The sequence below is a fragment of the Sturnus vulgaris genome, chromosome 1 (assembly GCF_052056855.1).
Source record: "Sturnus vulgaris isolate bStuVul1 chromosome 1, bStuVul1.hap1, whole genome shotgun sequence".
In the NCBI taxonomy this organism is placed as follows: Eukaryota; Metazoa; Chordata; class Aves; order Passeriformes; family Sturnidae; genus Sturnus; species Sturnus vulgaris.
This window is the reverse complement of record NC_142243.1, coordinates 28,436,709-28,458,152: the sequence shown is the minus strand read 5'-3', so window position 1 is coordinate 28,458,152 and position 21,444 is coordinate 28,436,709. Positions and strand designations below refer to the sequence as shown.

The 21,444-nt window shown below is 37.7% G+C and overlaps 1 protein-coding gene across 4 annotated transcripts in view; it reads left to right on the top strand.

The window, feature by feature from the left end:
- Positions 1 to 21,444, top strand: part of DGKB (diacylglycerol kinase beta) — a 377,865-nt gene that overhangs the window by 26,661 nt on the left and 329,760 nt on the right. For 3 of the 4 annotated variants that reach the window (XM_014894413.2, XM_088162374.1, XM_088162367.1), the window contains exon 1: positions 20,419 to 20,530. The exons of the other annotated variant lie outside the window; for it this stretch is intronic. The gene's annotated coding sequence lies outside the window, so the exon portion shown is untranslated. Of the gene's footprint in view, positions 1 to 20,418; positions 20,531 to 21,444 lie in introns of those variants that run through there. 4 annotated transcript variants of the gene reach the window in all.

Genomic DNA, 21,444 nt, shown 5'->3' with positions numbered 1-21,444 from the left:
GATTTAAAAGACTGAGGAGCTAAACATAGGCCAGCTTCTTTTAGCATGTGAAATATTAGTAATTGGATTTTGAATACATTATTTACAATTCATCCAGAAATTAAGTGGTTGGCAATTATGCACGTGTAGGTTTTTCCAGTTGTGGGTTTATTACAGTATGTGTGTATAGACATTCAAACAGATTCTGTGCAGCCTCAGTTCAACTTTGCCAGCACTGTTCTTCCAATTGAAATTCTGGGGAGTTGAGGCAAGGTTGAGAGGGAATGTGGGAGGAAGATAAGGAATAAATTAAAGGGTGGAAGGTAAACCTTGAACTGATACTACATTCCTTACCCTGAGGCTTATTTATTCTCCAGAGATCAGATCCTACAAATCTTGTTGAAAGTGAATTTTCATAGGAGCTTTTTTAAAGGAACAAAAGTAGAACCCTAACTTTTATGTTGTGTATGTCCATGTCCCCTTACCCTTTTCAATGCTTTTGCTATTTTAATTTCTAATCTTTCAACAATTTATTAGGTATATTAGTTTCATTTTAAGAATAGATTAAGAAATAGCTTTTGTGTACCTGTGTGTAAATATCTTCTGAAATAGCAACATAGCAGAAAGTGTTTTATTCCATTATGCAATGATTCACTTAAGAACAACTTTCTCATCATACAGACTTCTGCTCAAGAAATTTATCCTGCCACCTACTTCACCATATGGAGCTTTAAGAGTGCTAAGTCACAGTAGATGTGTCTGTAAGCATTTGTGATAGTGCTGAACACGTGCCTAAATCAGGGAAGATGCAGAACCTGTACATGCCTAGCCCAGATAATTGGAGCACTACTTTCTTTTGGAATTTATTTGCTATAGTAGGCCTCCAGACACTTTATATGTTCTCCAACGCCATGTCCTAATATAATTATTGTTCTGAGATTCAGACTGCCCTTTCTGCAACCCAATGTTTGATTTTCTTTGTTGTTGAAAAATATATTCACTTTTCTATTTTAAGTACCCTGGAAGAAATATTTCATGCCCTTTTTTGAGATGCAGTTATATTTCAACTCATTGATCTGGCAAATTTACAGCTGAGGATAAACACAATTTTAATGGTAAAAGGGATATTATTTCACTACTTTAAAATTATACCTGTTTGTTTGGGGCTTTTTTACCTAATTAAAGAAACCCCAACCTGTAAACAACAAAGAATAATAATTTATAATAGCTGTAACTCATGTCTGAAATTTCAAATGTTTGTCTTGTCCTGCCCTGTAAGCAAATATTCCTCTTTATTCCAAGTACTAGGAGAACAAGACAAATATTCCATGCCACATAGAACATCACTTTGCACTCTTTTTATTTAATATGATTAGATCTTTTTCCTGCAAAAAATAGTATTTATTATTTACCATTTCAATAGCCATTGTCAAAATTTTAACTGCAGAGCCACAGTTTTAGCCTGGCACGTGATATAATTTGCTTTTTTATTTTGGCTGTGAAAATCATAAATGAGTTTGCTAATAAGAGGTTTTTCCATGCACTGATTTTTTTCCAGCCTGATTTTTTTCAACTACAAAGAATATGACTATGTTTAGGAAAAATATAAGATTTTTTGCTCTTTCCTTTTTGTTTTTTTATTGTCAAGCTATAGTTCTTAGATACTATCAATAATACAATCCTAAAACTGCTCTAGATGGTAGTTTTATAAGGGCATTGCTGATACCAAGGGTATACATTTTTTATGTTATTCATGTTGTGCATGGAACTCAAATAATTTTCTATTCCACTGACTTCCTGAAACATTTTGTAAAACAAATCTGTTAAATGCTTATTAGTAGCATGTAAAAAGATAAAGAAGTACAGATTGCCCTTGTAAGAGTAACCTTTATTAATTTCTACTTAAACAAAACCCAGTCTCTAGTTCAGCTGGGTGCATTTGAAAAGTCTCTTGACCAAAGAAGTATAAAGTGGAAGGAAATAAATTGTATGTGAATCATTAGAAAGTAAGCTTTAATGTCATCAGTAAAATAGACTTACCACGACAGAAATATAACTTCTTTCTGATATTGCTATGCTTTTTTTCTGCTTCAGTTAGCTATTTAAACAAAGCTTTGCACTCTTGCAGCAAGTCTCCCTTCAGAGAATAAACTTTCTCACTGCACAGCAAAAATGTGTACATTTAGTTAAAATGAACTTTCCAGAAACGTTTGAATCAACGGGGAGATTCTGAGCCAGCTTCTAGCAAAAGGCTTATCTACTGCCCCATGTGAAAGCTCAGTATTGTTTTGATTAAAGCTTGAATGGAAAACTGCTGATCTGAGGTAGTTCACATTATTGAAGATGCAGACAAAGCCGTTTTCAGCTGTGTACACTAAAAAAGTGTTATTGGTAGAATAACATAAAATGGTGTGCCATTCCTTGGGGTACAATATGTATTCAGACACCAAGCATACATGAATATGTTTCTACCAAATTTATTTGCAAGTATGCCTGATTTGCAAAGACTGAGTTTAGCAGGAATATCAAGTGATATGTGGGATAGCATTAGAGAAACTGTCATCTCTGACTTCCCTACTGCATGTTTTCACTCTTCCACGCTATACCAACTGGTTTAGTTTACTGCAACTTCACAGAAGTTCAGTTTGCTGTACTTTACACATTTCTGTCTTTTTTATAGTCAGCCTAGAGTACTTACTCCATCAATCTTGGTTATGACAATGCAAGGCTGATTTATTTTCTTTTTTATAACTGCCCCCAAAAGTGCAGACTTGAAAAGCAAAATTACTTGGTTGATGAAAACACAGTTGAACCACAATATTACTAAAAGTGGGATCTTTTAACAAAGTTACAGTTGCTTTACTGCTATTCAGTGTTATTCTTCATGTGTAAATGCATTTCAAATATTTTAACTTTATAGTTAATGGAAACTGAACCCAAAAACAAGGATAGGTTTTGAAATTTTTTACTGCCCAGCTCAAACCTGTCAGTTAATCAAATTGTTCTGTTCTTCTCCTGATCCACATTTGTAAATGAATAGAAGATATGCAGAGCCACAGGTGATAAGCATGTTTGGAATAAACAGTAGCCCCTGGTAGTATTCTTGCTGCTCAGGGCTCTTGTTCAAACAGCCATGTTAAATCAGAACACATGGTAAGCTAAGTACTTAATAAAAAACCAAAACTGATAATTCCCTTCATAAGACAGTTTACTTTTAGTTTACATTTTTATGGTAATATGCTTTATTTTTCTTTTCTTTTTTTTTAATATAATGAATTTATACCAACTTAATCCCTGATGCTGCTCCAGGAGGAGGTAAGCTCTTGTCTCTATACTGCTGTGTAGGAGCCAGCTCTTGACAAGGCTATTAAAGGGTACATTTTCTGCCAACTCAAAATATTTATCTTCTGGAAAATTCTTTGTAGCATCTGTGGAACAATGCAGAGAGTATTTCTCCTGGCCTTATGAGAGTCTCATGGTGCAGCCTATGCCAAAGGCATTTCAAGCTTGTCCCATCTGACTGTGACACATCCTGCCTGCTGCTCTTGGGGTTCACCTAAGAGCAGAGGAGATCAGAAATGATCCTACAAGTGCCCTGTTGCCTGTCCCAAAGGTATTGGCCTCAAGAGCTCTTCTGAAGTCAGACTGGGCTGCTTGGGTGTGAGAAAAATGTGAATATGAAATACCAACTTAATGAGACACCGAAGTGTCAGAACCCAGTCGAGATCTCTCAGATCAGAGAACTGCAGAGAACTGTGTAGCCATGACATCTAAAAAACACATCTTGTTTGTCATAGCTGGTCTGGCAAAAGTATCATTGTCTGGTACAGGCTTTTAAGCTGGAAGTTTAGCAGTATTTCCACAGAGACAGAACAAGCCCATTGATTTAAAAGAAATTGCTACTGATTTGCAAAAAAGAAGAGTCAATTACAGGGAGGTCAAGGCTGCATACTCCATTTTAATTAATGAACTCTGAATATTACTTTAAAAATGCAAGTCAAATAGTCCTTTAAAATAAGAAAAAAAAAAGAAATCTTACTTTATCTTAATCACTATTTTAAAGAAGAGCTCGGTGACAGCAGCAAAATTCAGCTAGCAGATTGTGACACTGGAATTGAAATGCCCATGTATGGGTGTCTACGTGGAAAAAAATACACACTCAGTGTAGCTGATAAGGAGCTTTTGTGCAGCCTAGACAGAAGCAGCCCTGGCAGCTCAGTTCCACAAGGACACACACATTGGGGCTGCTGAGCATCTCTAGATTCTACAAACTGCATTGATTTTCACTGCCAGCAATGGACAACCAGTCATCTTAAAGTGTGAGCTAATACTTAAAGAACCCTCGGGGTTTATGTTATAAGCTTGTTGTGGGTTTCTAAAACCACTTTTTATGATATTGTGGGGTGTGAGCAAACCTGTTTTCCAGCTTCAGTGCTGGATCCAGAAATTACTGTAGATGTCCAAGAACTTGAGATAAATTAATATTAGAAAGAAGGAGGGTTTTTTCACTAATTTCTGCTTCAGTGGGCTGATAATGCATCTTAACTTTTAAATGATCTTTAAAGGCCATGTCTATCTGAAGAAACATTACTTATCAAATTCATTAGTTTTTTGTTCTGCTTTTGTTGCTGATTTGAAAAAAAAAAAAGGGGGCCTTTTTGCAATAATTCTATATGTCTATAAATTATTTTGACAGAATAACTTTAATGATATTGTGTGTTCATGAGCTTTCCCTTAATTTGTTGTGTGATGGTGATGTTCTGTATTTTATTTAATTTTGGGGGGATGAACAGTACACTTTAAAAGGAGAAAAACATCTGCTCAGACTTTTAGGAGTAAACAGGTATATTTTGAACAGGAGGTAGTTCTTGAACAGTGTGCAATTATCTTAATGCCTCTAAGTAATGTAACTTCACAGACTACATCAGTGTAATTGTATATTTTTGTATATATGTAAAGTACAAAATATTTATTGTCAGTCAAGTGAAAACATGCAGAAATGGAATGAAATCCATAAAAGATATTAAAAGGATCCTTCAGTATCTCCCTATTTAGAAACAGGTTAAAAATAATAAAAAGCTATAATGACTGGTCTTCAGAATAACATTAACTTCTAGCAATGCAGGAAGTTTATCTTCAAGATCAGGCTGTACACACAGTAAAGTAGAACTTAATATCTCACAGGAGCCTGCCTGTTTCTGTTGATACCATGTGTAGCACTTCTGATGAATCATTTGGCATAACAGACTATTTACATATAGACAAGCACATTTAAAATCAATTTCTGAAGTTACTTTTTAATGAAGGTGGACATTGTTTCCCATAGCTACAAACTATTTTTTATTTTTAATTCATGAATTAGAAAGCTGGACTTTCATTTGCTTCTTCAAGGCTGAGGATTGATTTTGCAAGATAAAAATTATTTTCACAGAGCTGTCGTGGGGTAACAAGGTGTCAGTGAAGCTGTGATCATCTAATATACAATACAGGTTACTTTATGTTCACTTCCCCAAAGCAATTTTATTGCTTGAATTCCAAGCAGCCTTCAGTCAGTCCATTGCAAATCATTCATCAGAAGTCTCTAGTTAAACCTCTGCATTGCTTAATATTCTTCTGTGTTGTTTGCAACTAAAACTTAGTAAAAGCTAGGACAACTAAAGAGAGCATTTTTTACATGATCCCAGGAAGAAGGGGTCTGTTACTGTAGTTAAGTATGCTTCACTTTTTCTCTGTCCCCGATTCTGAGAGATGATTGGCTTACTGCAGAAAATCTACTCATTACTTATGAGCTATAAAGAAACAGATATGGTTTCTAATTATAAAAATTGGGGCAAAATATAAATATTTAAGGCATCTTGCTACAAAACAAAATTAAAAAACCAAACAGAATGTAAATAGACAAAAAAAATCTTACTGTGTTTTTGACTAGTATGTTCAATTAACTCTTTGTAACTATTCTGTGAAAGGAAATTTCACTATAATCTACAGGAGATTTAGTTAGGTGTAGATGAAAAGCTAATTAAGTATTTAATTTCATACTCACCATTTTCAGTGTTTCTGCTGGAAAAGAAACACTTTTCTTTTTGTAAAGAAAAAGCCATAAAAAACTTAAGAGCCCATCCCCTCTGGCTTCTGTGGAGGTATACACATCCAAAAGACTGATTTTTAGTTTTCTCACTGCTATTTCTAAAATATCTCTCAGTTGTCTCACTACCATGTCATAGGGACAGCCTATAGGGAATTGTACTGCATCTATACCAAGTGCTATACAAAAAGAAGGCATTATAACTGATTCACATTTAGACAAGAGAAATGAGTGGAAAAGCAGAACTCAAGTTAAAAGAAAGAGGAATCTCGGAGTTATCCTGCTAGTCAGCGTCGGCACCAGGAAGACAAAAAATCTTTTATTCTCACTGTAATATCATGGGGTTTAGGTAACAAAATCTTTGTGATTCTTAATAAAAACAAATAACTAGTATAGTTAAAGAAACACCCTGAAAGGTTCCATTTTTTTTTGTTTTTTTGCAACATATCTATTTTTCATTTTAATGCAGCAGCTGATTGTTCCACAGGATCTGAGTATCTACAGTCCTTTGATCAACTTGGAGAATCTGGGAAAAGAAACAAATATTCCATGGTAGTGCAGTATGAATCAGTGTCCATTGTGCTTTTCTGAGGATATGTTTTCCCAGCAGAAATCATTTGGTTATCTGCTGTGCAGACCAACTAGTTCCACATGCTAGTTCCATAAAGTAAAAAAAAAAACAACCAACCAAAAAAACCTCTTTTATTACACAGCACCAAATTTGCAACTGGGGATAGATCTATAAAAGCTGCTATACATTCAGAGTAGTCTTTGCCCAGACATAATCTCTGTTACAAAGTGTAAATTTCAGAAAGCGCTGACTATTACGTGAATAAAAATCTCAACATTTCAGTAAGACTATTCATTAAACTTCCTTTCATATGCTTTTCTCTTAGCTGGGTTGGTAGAATGCAATTTCCCTTAGCTATCTGATCTATCTATTGCAAGGGAAAGCTGCTGCTCTTTCTATTCCTATATTTTCTTTGCTTGTGAAAATGCATCAGTTAAAGGAAGCCTAAATATAACTAAGCATTGAAATAACTTTTTCTGCATTAAAATTATTAAGCACATCTACTTATTTTCTGCAACACATTCAGTCCCATTTTTGCTTATATATTATTTTGCCAAGGCTTTGGTCTTGATGCTATTGTTCCAGTCCAAATATCAATTGAAGTGATTGAAACTCTTCTTTTTATATAGTAGGTACTGGATTATGCTTCAGTAGCCCAGTGGGGAATTAGAAAACCAATTACTTTTATTAAGAAGCTTCATTCAATTAAAAGACCTTTTCAAGGAACTTAATCTCAATCGACAGCTCATTGTGCCATTATAAAGTAATGCAATACTAGGGCATCAGCAAACCAAAGTGTTGCTTCTTTGCAAGGGATTTTACAGTGAGTGCTAATGATTTTGTTCTTTTTTTGTGAATTAGGCAACTTTCTTGAATTTTTTATCTATTCAATCAGTTCAGCTGGGAAATCTGGAAGGTTTCTAACTGTAGCATCATTTACTGTTTCCTAGGCTTGGCAATTATTCTGAATGCCTTTTAGTATGAAGGTGTTTTTCAAATATATTTTTCTTAGGAATTAATATTAAACAGTTCTTATTTAGGTGCATCATTTTTATGCAGATGTAGTATCTATGATTCTGACAAGTTACTATAGTTTAATTTTCTGCACTGCTTATCTCAGGATCACTAAAATCTTGCTATCTGCTTCCTGAAAACTGTGTATCATCACTTTTTTATTTTTGCTGCATTTAATGCCGTATATTACAAAAATAGGGTAACTTCATTATGGGCCTTACAGATATTTAAAGCAAATATCTAGGCCACTGTTACGTTTTTTTCTAGTTGAGATGTGATTAGTAGGAAAAAGGATTACATACTGAGAGCATAATAATGTGGGGAACTTCTCTTTGTTCTTGCTTTCCATATTATATATATTATGTATTCTCCTTAATTTAAAGCTCACTAAGCAAACTTTCAATTTCTCTTGTGCTTCCAGAACATTTTTCTCTTTTCTTTTGTCATTATTTAATTTCCTAAAAATATTGAAAGTTAGTATGAGTTAATATTTGGAAGTGTCCAAGGTCAGGCTGGACTGGGCTCTGAGCAACCTGGTCTGGTGGAAGATGTCCCTGCAGGAGGTTGGAAACTGTTGATCTTTAAGGTCCCTTTCAAACCAAGCCATTCTGTAATCTATAATTTTACCTGTATGCATCCACCAGTTTTTCTCTGACCTCTTTATTTAATGTTGTCTTTCTACCCTTTGCATATAGTTCATTGCTTTAATTTTTTTTTCTTAAAGCAAGAATAAAATACACTTTCATAATAGTAACTAACAAAGATCTCTTCATTTTCATATATCTAGGATCTCATCTGTAGCCTCTAATGCTGGGAAAAGAAAATTCCACCACCTTTTTAATGAATATTCACTAATATGAACTAATTCCTCCCAATGTATCCTGAATGGTGTAATTTAATAACTTCTAATTGACTACAGTTGTGACATCTAATTAAAAATTTAAAATAATGTGAAGGATTTTAAAACTGTGAGGTCTTTTCATTTGCTGTGGTTTTCAGTCTAGTCAAAGCTCAGCATTTTGTCCTAAATGCAGGGCACTTTTTCCTTAGAAAGGAGAGCAGCAGCTCTCGTGTACTTTTGATTTTGATAAAATTTGCAAATTTTGCCATTCTGGGAATAGACTGATCCCTCACGCTGAGGAAGTAGCTCAGTTATTTAAGAAGTAGCTTTGAGCAATTAGTGGCTGTATCTGCATACTAAAATTGTTTTGCTGAAAACATTTCTATTTAAAATGGAAATGTGTCATTGCATGGCCAACTTTGCCACAAGTCCTTAGTGGTATCATGAAAAACCTGCAAAGATCTGAGTCTCTGGAAGGGGCTGTACTGTAACTGTACAATACCATACTGGATCCTTACAGGGACAGAGTGTTTGCACAGCATAAGTCTCACAAATTCTTCTATCCTGTCTCTTTCCAGGTGCTTCATGCCAAGCATTACCTCTCTTAGAGCTTTCAGTCTCAAAGAGACCTTGCACTGGCTCTTTGTAAATTGCAGTCCTTATTCTTTTGTGGAAGTGACCCAAATTGTCCCTGCTTCCCACTGTGTGCATGTGAGTCAGCTGACAGACCAAACAGAATAGGTAGCTGCTTCACTTATGCTGAAACCTTTTTCCCAGCCAAGTTGCTAAAATGTCTCTTATCTGCTTAGCCAGCGGCTCTCATAAAGTTTACAAGAATTTATCATCCTGGAGATTTCTGCCCATCCCAAGAATACAGTATGAAGGAGCATGGATGCATTTGTATACAGTACCAGCTATTTTAAGCTTTTCCACAAAAATCTAATGGGGATTAGTTGAAATGCTGTTATATCATAGAATTATAGAAAGGTAAGGGGTTAGAAGAGACCTTTAAGGCTTTCTAGTTCCAAGCCCCTCTGCTTTAAGCAGGGACACCTCTCTCTAGACCAGGTTGCTCAAAGCACCATCTAGCCTGGCCTTGAACACGACCAGGGTTGGGACATTCACAGCCTCTCTGGGCAACCTGTTCCACTGCTTCATCACGCTCACATTAACAAATTTCTTCCTAATAGCTAACCTAAATGTCCCTTCTTTCAATTTTTACCCCTTACTCCTTGTCCCATCACTGCAATTCCTGACTACAAGTCCCTATTTGTATTCCCTGTAGGTCTCATTAAAGTTGATATGAGGTCTCCATGCAATCTTCTCCAGGCTGAACAGTCTCAACTTTCTCAGCCTGATATATGTCTTAGTTTTCTAGCAGTAAAATCAGCTTTGCATTTTGTCACCTTTGTTAAAAGCTGAAAGTTGTTTTTAAAAGCAGTGTGCCATTTGGATAAGACCTGAATTTACAGTCATCTCTAAAAATAGACTTGTAGCTTTATGATAACCATCACAGAATTAAAAACCAAAACAACAAACCAAATATAATAAGACAGGAGATTGTTTAACTTTGACAATTGCAAGCTGTGTGTCTATTTGTGAAGGTGGTGAGGAGCTGGAGAAGTCCCTGTGTATATCCTACTCCAGAACTCCATACACCATAGCAATTCTGATGGTTGCAGCACTATTTGGTTGCAGCAATATTTGAACAAGATGATATCTCCCTTTCCCTTCCACCAGTCCTACTTCCCTCAGTATCTATGTCAAGTGAAGCCTCCTACAGAGGAATCAGGGATCAATCAATAAAGAGTAGAAGTGGAGCATAATGTCTGAAATTCCAACTCGCAAATGCTAAAACACTGCACCAAGAATAACTGTATGCAGGTGGATGACTATTCATGCATATGCAAATGCACAATATCAAGGAGATAGTTTCCAGATAATAAGCCTGAATATATAAGTGATAGAAATTAGCACAATTTTCAGCACCAGAATTGGTTTTTGTTCTGAAAGAGAGTGCGCATGCTTATTCATATTAGCAGACAGACAGAAGTAATTCCATTCAAGACAGTTTTGAAAATAAGGGCTAATCAAAGTGTTTGTTATACATTGAAACAGACTCAGAATTGCAAAGCTATTAAAACTAAAATATTATAAAAACTGTTAAAGCAATTAAAGAAAACAGAAGAAGCATTAAATTAGTTGGTATACTCAAAATCTGAGTGCAAAAAAATTGGCCTAAAAAGTTTAACTAAGAAAGTATCAAATGCATACTTTGTATTTATTGTTTGGTTTCCTGGTTTTGGTTTCATTCAGCTTTTAGAAGCTAACATTTCCTATGCCACACAGCTATAATGTTGTAGTTCCTATAAGCCAGGTGAATATACATAGTTCCATGGACTCAGTTTATGTTAGAGATCAAATCAAATTTGCTACTACATTGTGCTGGCACTGTATAAGTATTCACATCAGAGATACTTCTTGCTCCAGATAATTTTAGTCAACAGAAATAAAACATATGTAAGTAGTTAAAAGGTTTGCTGTAAAATGGTATGAATGACTGATTAGATTATCTAGGCATACACTTAAAATCAAGTTCCAAGTATGTGGTTCTTCCCTCTTGCTTCTTAATGCTAAATTCAATATATCTCTTTTTCTTTGAAACCTAGAAACCTGGTGTTGCACATATTCACATATCCAAAAGGGATCTAGTCTTCGTGGTTGAGACATCATGGTAGTTTATGGAAAAGTTGAACTAGAGTCAAAAGCAAATTCAAAGCACAGTCATCTGAACAACTTTATCTAATAGACATTTCAGGGCATCTCCAACAGGTATTGATATCATCTTCAAAGTGTCACCATTTCTCTTTTAAAATTTCTCAGGAGAATGAGAAAGTTACAACATCAAAATTATAAGTTGTTGTTTCAAACATTTTCTGAAGGGGTTCAAAGTCCTTCACTATGAGTTAATATTTGGAAGTGTCCAAGGTCAGGCTGGATGGGGCTCTGAGCTTTGCCAGAATTTTAACATTCAGTCTGGTCTTGGTGGAATCTATCTCTGTCACTTGTTATGATTTAAATAAATGTTTTTGCATCAAAATTCAGTTCAAAACATGGCTCTATAGACCCCCTAGGTGGAAAAGCATCTTGGAATCCAGAAGAAACAGAAGGGGGAATCAAGTTCTTCGCCCTCAGTAGGAGTATCAGTACAGCACCATTCCTGTGCTTTGTCCAATTCATCTTTTCTGTATTGACTGGCATTCACAGGTAGGAAGATTTGTAGATTTTTGAGCCTTCAGGAAGAGAAGTCTGAACTAGGCCACTCAGGTCATGACCACTGGGCAACCCTGGGCAATCTGCTCTTGGTGATGCTGACTGAGCCAGGAGGGTTGGGCCAGATGACCTCCAGAGCTCCCTTCCAACCTCAACCATCCTGAGATTCTGCTAAGTTTATGGAATGTTACCTCTTTGACTTCTGGGGTTATTTCTGAGTGAAAAATCAATTTCCCTGTGGTTTGTACAGACCTCGATTGAGTATTAACAGTGGGAATGATTGAAATTCCTATTATATTTAGTCTCCTGAAGGGTATATGAAAGAAAATGGCCCACTGGTGGCCTAGGCATTGATCTATTAAGTATCAACAAAAATAAGAAATTTTTTTACATCTTTGAAAGCATAACTTTAGTTAATTGAGTTTTTTCTTTCTTTCTGACTGAATACTTGAGGTTTGTTGTGTTAAAGGAAGATTTAAAAAATTGCAGTCTTAAATCACAGAGCTGATTTTACATGCATAGATCTTGGATGTCAATGTCAAATAATGGACCAGTAGCAGTGCTTCTATATAAGAAGCTGAGATTTGAGGGCTATATATAGAATAGGTGCTAACTAGCCCCTATTTGCCACTGTTGCTTTCTCTTCTTTTTCTGATTGCCTTGAATCCACCAAAAGTTTCTTTTTGAAGACTGGTAGTGGCTTCCTTGTTACTATCTTGAAGAAAAAGTACTCTTAATTTATTTTCATTGTTCAGCCCACCTTTTCTGCTTTCCTTACTTAAATTTCACTGATACAAGCCATTTTTGGAGATGTTCTTCCAAATTCATTCCATCAGCCCTCTGGAAAACCTTTCTTTTAAAGTAATTAAATGTAATTAGTTCTCGCTTCTCTTCTTACTAATTTTTTTCAATTTCCTTTTAGAGATAATTCTTCTTAACTATTTCTAATTTATTCAGCTTTTAAGTTCTGTTCACTTTCAGCCATAATAATACACATACCTATTGAATATGTAGAACAATAGTACCCAAACCCTAAGTCATAATGCTGATTATGTTGTTAATTATTCTCACCAGTCAGGTATACTCATCTAATATAGCTTGATATATAACTCTAGCTTACTAACATAGTATATATCCTATCCGTTGGGTTTTTTAAAAAAAAAAAAAAGATTTTGCACACATTTAATGAAAATTCAAATGAAGTAGGGCTAATTAGTTAGGTCTAACTAGTTAGAAATGCAAGTTTTGAATACTTTTAGTTCACTTGATGGTTTTATGACAAGTAATACTCAAATATTGTGAATGACAGGCATATGTGTACTTTTTAATTTCAACCCTATTTTAAAATAATTTCTTATCATTCTTGTTATTTTTCTGATGCTGAATTTTTGTAGGGTGCTTTTTCAAGCTAAGGAAAACCATTAGTTTGCTCCTATGTTCTTTTTCCTTTCTGCTCTTTCCTTATGCTGCATCAACCAGGAAAATGTCGCCATTTTCTTTTACAGTTTACACTAAATGCTTTCCATTCTCATGGAAATTTCTAGATTAAATTAAACCCATTTTTCCCTTCATTATTGATCCATTAGTTCTTTAATCAGCTATGTCTGTACTGATACTTGTTTACTTATAATCCACAAAAGTTTTATATTGCCTCTGTGGCAGACATACATTCTGTTCTAAGTTAGCTCTGTCAATTCATGAATCTAGGGAAGAATAGCTATGCTAACTTCTGTTTTTCTCATCAGAAATAATGCAGGGAGATGATTCTTACAATTTTCTGCCACATATTTATTTTTTAAGACGTGACATCCCGCTGTTGGCCTTTCATTAATCTACCTGTGTAAAACACATGTGCAGGCATGATATTTAACATGACCAACATGAGCAAAGCCACATTTAGAAGAAATTTAGAAAACAGATGAAGAAAGACACTACACTCAGAGGAGTCCCTCAATATCTTTCATTTTGTATTTTAGTGACGGGAATGATGTCTGCAATAGAAGATTACTGTGAATGAACTAAAATCATCTAACTTTAGTAATTTTGTCCATCAGTTCTTTTAACAGTTACAGAGAATATATTATGCTTCAATTGTTCTTGAACTAAGTTTAAACTATAACAAAAAGCCTTCCTGTAACAATTACACTGGTCATTGAATGTTAAATAGTAATTCTGAAATATGTGTTTAAATTCAACAAATGTTTAAGGACATGTTCTATCTTTTCAGACAGTTAAGACAGTTCAGTAAACATACATATGGTAATTTATCTTAAAATCATAATTTAAAATTAAATGCATATTTGAGATATATAAATCTCTCTTTTTTTGATGTCTGCTAGCCATATGCTTCTTTTTTATAACATTTATATATATATATATATATATATATATATATATATATATATAATGAAATGTAGTGGAAAAAAACATGCATATTACTCTTATAATGCTACATCCAGAAATAAGCACATTTTGCCCCTTACCTCTTGCCCCAGTTAGGTGCTATACTATTTGTATAGAGCTTAGTAGTCTATATTTTAGAGTTTGAGAATGAGTGAGCTGTTAGACATCTACTTCTTAAGTAATCTTTAACTAAATAATTTCTTTTCAGACTGAGCAAACATGTCTCATTTAGTATGGCTAAGGGCTCATCTCTGCATCCAGTTGAAACAAATATTTTTCATGTAGATTTTAGGAGCTTGTTAACCCATTGCCCCATCATATCTCTGAAAATCCTCCCACTGACCTAAGATTTGTCCAAGGTCCCTCTTTGAAGTAGGAATAACAGAGGGGAAAAAACCTGCATATGTACATGGAAGATAAAGATGAGAGTAAATTGTGAGGGGAAAAAAAGCTTTAAATTCACTGAAAGGTACTCTATTATACTGCCTTTGTCCTTTCTTCTTTTGTACGTGTCATTTCTTCCTTTAAAACACTAGAAATAATATTATGAAGCCAGAGTACAGACAAATCCATTAGTAATTAGAGCATTTTTACACCTATATGACAATCTGTATAACCACTGGCTCATCTAGGATTGTCCAGCCTGGAAAGAAAGGATCTGGGGACACCCAACAGTAACCCACGAAATTAAATGCACGAGGTGTCTAAGAAGAAGGCAGGGATGTGCTCTTCATAGTTATGCATGGTGGGAAGACATGGGATATGGGCATAAGTGGAAATGAGAGGTTCTGACTTGATATATGGAAAAACAACTTCCCCATGAGGATGCTCCAGCACTAATAGGGTTGCCCACAGAAGTTATGCTGTCTCTGTCTTTTCAATAAAGCCCCTTAGTCTGATCTGATTTGATCCTAACCAGAGACGTCCTGAAAATCTTTTCAGCCAGAATTATCCTATGATCCATTATTCAAGGTGTGATCTGTAAAATACTGGTTGGAAGGGGCTAATAACGCCCCTTGTTGCTGCCCAGGATGGCATTGGCTTTCTTTTCTGCCAGGACTCAATGCTCATGCTCAGCCTGCTGTCTGACAAAACTCCAATGGCTTTTTCAACAGAGTTGGTGCCCAGCCAGGCCCCATCACTGAGAGTTTTTATTTTCCTAGTGCAGGGCTTTGCATTTCATAAGGTTCCTGTCAGACCTTTCCTCCAGCATGTCTAGGTCCCTCTGGATGGCATTCCTACTCTTGGCAGGGGTTAATTAATTCTCTCACCTGCAGACTTTAAGAACGAATATTCCTGTGTGTCCTTCAGGTCACTGATAAAGATGTAAGGACATATCCTTTATCCTTAAAGATGTAAAGATATATTCCTGGGTAATGACACTTCCTATTGGCAATTAGATAGAGTACAGCCCATTAACCACTACCCTCTCAGCCCAACTGTCCAACTGGTTTTATACCACCACAAATCCAGTCTGTTATGTCCCAGCTTGGGCAGGAGAATGTTGTGGGAATAAGCATAGGAAGCCTTGCAAAAGTCAAGATAAGTACCATCCACTGATACTTGCATTTTTCTCTCAAGTCAGTCCATCACAGAGGACAGTCAAATTGATCAGGCTAGATTTACCCTTAGAAAATTCATGTAGATTGTTCCCACGCATCCTGCTGTCCTTCATATGACTCAGAATGTATTCCAAGAGGAGTCAGCCTAGGATTCTCCCAGGGCAGAAGGAAGACTGACTGATCTGTAGCACTTGGATCAAGCAAATAATCTTGTGTGCCAGTGTTAATTCAACAGGTCTGAATTTAAATGCTTTCAGTCTTAAATCTTAATTACATTAATGAAAGAATAGCTAAAGATTCTGTAAGAGTATCTGGTATACTGGATAACAAGCCCAGAAAAATAGTTCAGCAGATTAATGTAATTTCCTCTAGTTTGTCAACAGTCCTTGGTTTTCTCAAGTACAAAGGTATGCTCTGTGGCATACTTTCTTTTAGCTACCCTAGAATTTATACACACACACACACACACACACACACACACACACACACACACACATATATATATAAATATATATATTTATGTGATTGATAGTAGACCTACAAATGCCTCTGGGTATTTTGGGTATTTCACAAGAATTTTTCCCATCCCAACTGTGTAAATAAGTATATTACTTTGTAAATAAGTATATGGATCAAGTGGACTATACGTACTATTCTATGGTGTATTGTTATCACTACAATAATTAATGTAAAATTATATCAGCATAATCTATGGAAGGTCTTGTTTCTGACAAAATAGTTTGATTCCTTTGGATCCCTAGTACTGATTGCTTGTGAATTTGCTGTTTCTAGGAGGAAGCAGTGTAGTCTATTCTATGCTGACATTTTCTGATGAAAACACATGAAGTACAGAATTACTATGAAGAAAGGTTTTGTTTTTTCCACTTAATTCCATTTTCTCCACAAAGCTCTTCATGTAGTGTAAAAACGTTCTAAAGTAGATGAATCAAATATTGAGAAGACTATTTCTTTTCTTTGGCAAATTTGGTGAACTACATTTGTTTCTTAATAACACATACTCAGAAAAAGTTGTTTATATATAGCTTGCTGTTACCTCAGCTGATTTCACATGGAGTCAGATTACTTTTCAATAGTAGTCTAGTAGTCACAGTTTGTACCTGTGACATTGTAAAATAATGCCACCTTTGAAGTCAGATTTGTAAGCCTGAACCCTGCTTCTTTCAAAAATACTAATAGAACTGCAGATGATTGGTATTGTTGCAATACATTAAAAGCAAATAAAACATCTTGGAAACCGAGAATTATTTTTCTGTTAGGATTCTTGAGTTAGGTGCTTTTTTCTTTCATGAATCATGTAAAAATATAGGGCTCCAAGTTCATCATAAATGAGCAACTTAAAGTCATGCTTAGCAACAAAATTCATTTAAATATCCAAACACCATATCTAAGTATATAGTATAATAAATTTAGTATTTAAAATTCTGGCTGTGGCTTCTAGACATCTGTTATTTTCTTTGTGGTGAGGGAGTGAGCTGTTAACAGACAAACTCTTTGCATATTTTAATCTGCTTATGGTAGGAGCTTGATTAAAGGAGGGGAGGACAGGAGCATATACAGTTTGGGTAGCATCCTGCTTCTGGAACAGGATGATGGAGCTTTGTGTTGAAACCAGAACAAAGATGCTTATGCACAAATGCTGCCACTGAGCTCTGTGCTGAGGAAGCTCTTAGCCATAAGCCATAATCCATCGATCCCCATCCTCTACCTATTCTCAAAACAGCACATAATACATCAGTGTTTCTAAAACTAGTCATGTGGATAACAATCTCCTAAGTATTTTCCAGTGGAAAAAAGAATCTTAATGTTAGAGTCCTTCGCTTTGACATCTTTTACATTGATCTTTCACAGCTCAGCTGTACTGAGTTGGCTTTTACCTGTGTGAGGGTTGTTGGTTTCCTAAGGCAAATGAAATGTTTAATGAAGGGGTAAATTTTTCTTTGGAGTTTTAAAGCTAGTTTTAAAGCTAGTGTCAATGGAGTTGTCATTCCAAACTGTAAATGAACTTGTGGGACCTTTTCCATTTCAACAGGAACTGAAGCTGGACCCTGTTCTAACACACAGCAGAAGAGAACAGTAAAGGCCTAAGTCCTAAGTTAAGTGAATATATGGAAGTTCTGCACAACATAAAAAAAATGTATTTTTAATTGTGATCGTATTTTTTGCAGCAATTTTTATTTTTTATATGACCATGTGTAACTGAGAGTGCTTCAAAGCAATTTTTAAGGCAATATGGTGATTCAAAACCAGCCCTCTGCCAAATACTATGATATAAAACACTTTATTGTAAGGCCTATAAAAATTTTGTGTTGCCCTGGAATGATTTATCACAATTAAGTAACTACTCACTGTATTTCACTGTTTTGATCCATATTTAGTAACTTGAGGCTCAAATATACTGGGACTGAATTCCTTCACTGGGAGAAAAAGAATCTCTTGAAATCAGTGTTTTAAAGGGAAAGCAATAGATTAGACAAGGGGAACTAAAGGCAAGTACTTGGCATGTGCTACTATGAAGCTGGCATTTGGAAAGGTATTTATAAAGGTGACTACTGGATGTGAATTTAAAGGCTAATGTGTAGGATGCTATAATGTGTATGATGTGCATATGAGAACATATTTTTCCAGAGTTACAGAGAAGTTGTTGTTTCTTTTAGTTTTGTGAGAATATGAAGAGAATTGAATAGATTATTTAGAATACAATCTGAGTTAATTTAAGATAAACAAAACTATATAAAAATGAAATTTTAATTATGAATGCCTTTGTATCACTGAGTATATGGTATAAATATGTAGTTATTGCATTATATAATATAAAATTGCATTTTACTTGTACACGGGAAGCTCATCTAAATTTTCAAAGTCTATTGTTAAACAAAAAGTTGGAACGTCAATGAGTTTTGGAAATGTGCTAATTCAAAATACTTAAATGTCTTTTATGGTGTTGTGGAGAAGCTAATTTATAGAGATCAGGTACCATTTATGCTGAGAAAACCACATTGAGTGCACTAGGTGAATTAAGGAAGTCTCCTTTAAGAAACCTCTATAAACAAAATCAGGCTGGCATGGGTTTGCATGGTTCCTAAAATAAAGAGGATTCCAAGAATTTCTAGCACTTGTGTCTTATGAAAATTAAACCCTTTAAGTGCACAGTTTGGAAAAGAAGAATGGATACATTTACACAACAAACAAAAAATGCTGGTAAACGTTTTTTATTTTCAAACTTCAATGGATTTATTATATAAAATTATTAGCGATATGCTAAATCTCATCTACATTGCCTAAATCATCTTTCAAAGCTAGTATTTTAGTGCCATATATCAAGAAAGTAAATATAAACAGAAATTAATGCCATTATAATTAAACATAAAGTCAGGTTCTCAGCTGAAGTTCTGAGGCTTATCTGACCACTCAAGACTTGGTGAAGATGGAAGCTGGTACTGCATAGAAATCTCTCATTAAACACCCTGGGGAACCTGTTAGCGAAAGTTTGATCAGCTCCCTAGTTCTGTGTCTTGCTAAATGGTAGGCACTGGCACAAAGACATTAATTTCCATGCCATTGCTACTCTGGTCCCTCTTTTTTTCTTTTTAAGTAAATCTGCAAATTCTTACAGGCCCTAGCTGGGTTGTTGCTACCCTCGGAGAGGTTCCGAAGCAGGTGCTGGAGGAAAGCGGGAGCCCAGGGCAGCGCTGCGCCGAGCGAGGTTCGCGAAGGTGCCTCGGCCGGATGGAGGCTGGCGAGCCGGGCACGGCGGGCTGCTGCTGAAGCGGCTGCCGGGCGCCGAGCCGGGCACTGGGCCGGCCTTGCCGGGGGACAGCGGCTACAGAGGACCGGTCGGTGCCGTGGCAGGGAGGGCGCAGCCTCTTCCCGCTCCTTGAGCCGCGGACTCGGCGGCGCGGTGCCCGCGCACCTGCGTGGGAGCCGCTCCGCGGCCGCCGCCTCCTCCCGGCAGCGCCGGCCGGGCAGGTACGCGCGGGGCGGGCCGCGCTCGGCCCCTCCGCGCCCCGCGGCTGCGCGGGTGCGCCCGCTGCCACAGCCCCGCTCCCTCGCAGCGGGCAGCCCGGAGGGCGACCGGCAGCCCTGCGCGGTCGCCACCGGCAGGGAGACCCTGTAAACTTTGGGTAAGTGTTGCGCGGGTTTAGCGCGTCTCGGCGCGGGGCAGCGGGTGGAGCAGGGGTAGCGGAGCTTGGCGGAGCGCGGCGCGGGTCCTGCCGCACCGGCGCCCCAGCGCGGAGCGGGCGCGGAGTGGGCGGGCGGCGCCCGGGGGATGCGGGCGCTGGACAACAGGTACGGCAGCTGCGCGGGGGCGGCAGGGGCTGCGGAGGGGCTGTCTCTATGTGTGTGTGAGAGCGTGTGTTGTGTGAGAGCGTGTGTTTGTGTGCGTGTGTGTGTGTGTGTGTGTCGCTTCTCCCCTCCCCCCTGCCGCCCGCCCGGCCGGGAAGGGGGTGGGAGATGTGCTGGCGCACCGCCGCTTAAAACCGCGCCGCCCGGAGGCGCCTGCCCGTTGCCGAGCGGAGGGCGGCTGCCGGCTCCGCGCTGTGCCGCGGAGGGCGGCGAGCAGCGGGGCCGAGGGCGGCGGTGACCCCGCGGGGCCGGGCCGGGCGCGCTGGGCTGCGGCAGCCGGCGGCGCGGCGCGGCGGGGCGGGGCGGGGGGGCTGGCGGCGGTGTCGCCGCCGTGGCTGGCGGGGCCCCGGCTGGATGGCCGGTCCCGCGGCTGCCCAGGGCGCCGGGCTCCCTCGCATCCCAGGGCCGAGCGTTCCCTCCGCCCGCATCGCACTGCAGTAAGTTCGCGAGTCGCTGGGCAGCCGGAGCGCTGGGAGCCGCGGAACTGGGGGGGCCGCGATGCACGGCTGTGTGTCTGGGCGTAGTGGAGGGGCTAAGCTGAAAGTTGTGGCTAGCCGTGCTGTGTTGGATTTGTCACGACGCGTCGCTTTGATTTCTAGTTACTGCCAATTTGTCTCGTCGACCTGTATCACTTTGCTCAACCTCAGGCGGTGTCCTGATGCTGCCCCTGATAGCCGGGTTCAGAACGGTGAAGTGCTGAGGCATCCAGTGTAGATGCGAGCACTGCGAGGGCAGGAAACAAAAGATGCAGCTGCAAACTTAGGCTTTAAAGGCTTGTGTTCGTAAACTTCACATGTTGGTCTTACAAGCTCATTCTTGTGTTTTGGGTATGTTTTGTTGTGGGGTTTTTTGTTTGTTTGTTTATGTTTGTTGGTTCTGTGGCCCAGTGTTGTTCTGATTCTTTTTTAAGAACAGTTTTATTTGTCAGAAGTGAATGTAATTACATTTTTCATTGTGAGTGTCCTCTTTTGGAGATGGATTAAAGGTTTTCTCATAAGATTACTATATCGTCGGTATTATTTTTCCATAGCTAAACAATCAGATTGTAGGGTCTTTAGTTCTTCGTTCTTTGACTGCTTTTCTATAAATTTAGGTAGAACTTTATTAATTTTCAAAAGCAGTTTTATCTGGTTGATGCAAGTTAAAAAAAAAAAAAAGGAAACTAAAACCCTATCGTAAAACAAAAAAGGCAGTGCAACAGGATGGGGAAAAACAGTAAGTGTAGCAGGAGATGTAGTCTTTTAAGTTTTTTTAAGAGCTTGACATTTCCTACTCCCATTTAGGTTAAATGACCTAATGTAGCAAGGTAATAGTTTTCCTTTGCACTTAAATGGTATGATGTGCAAATTTA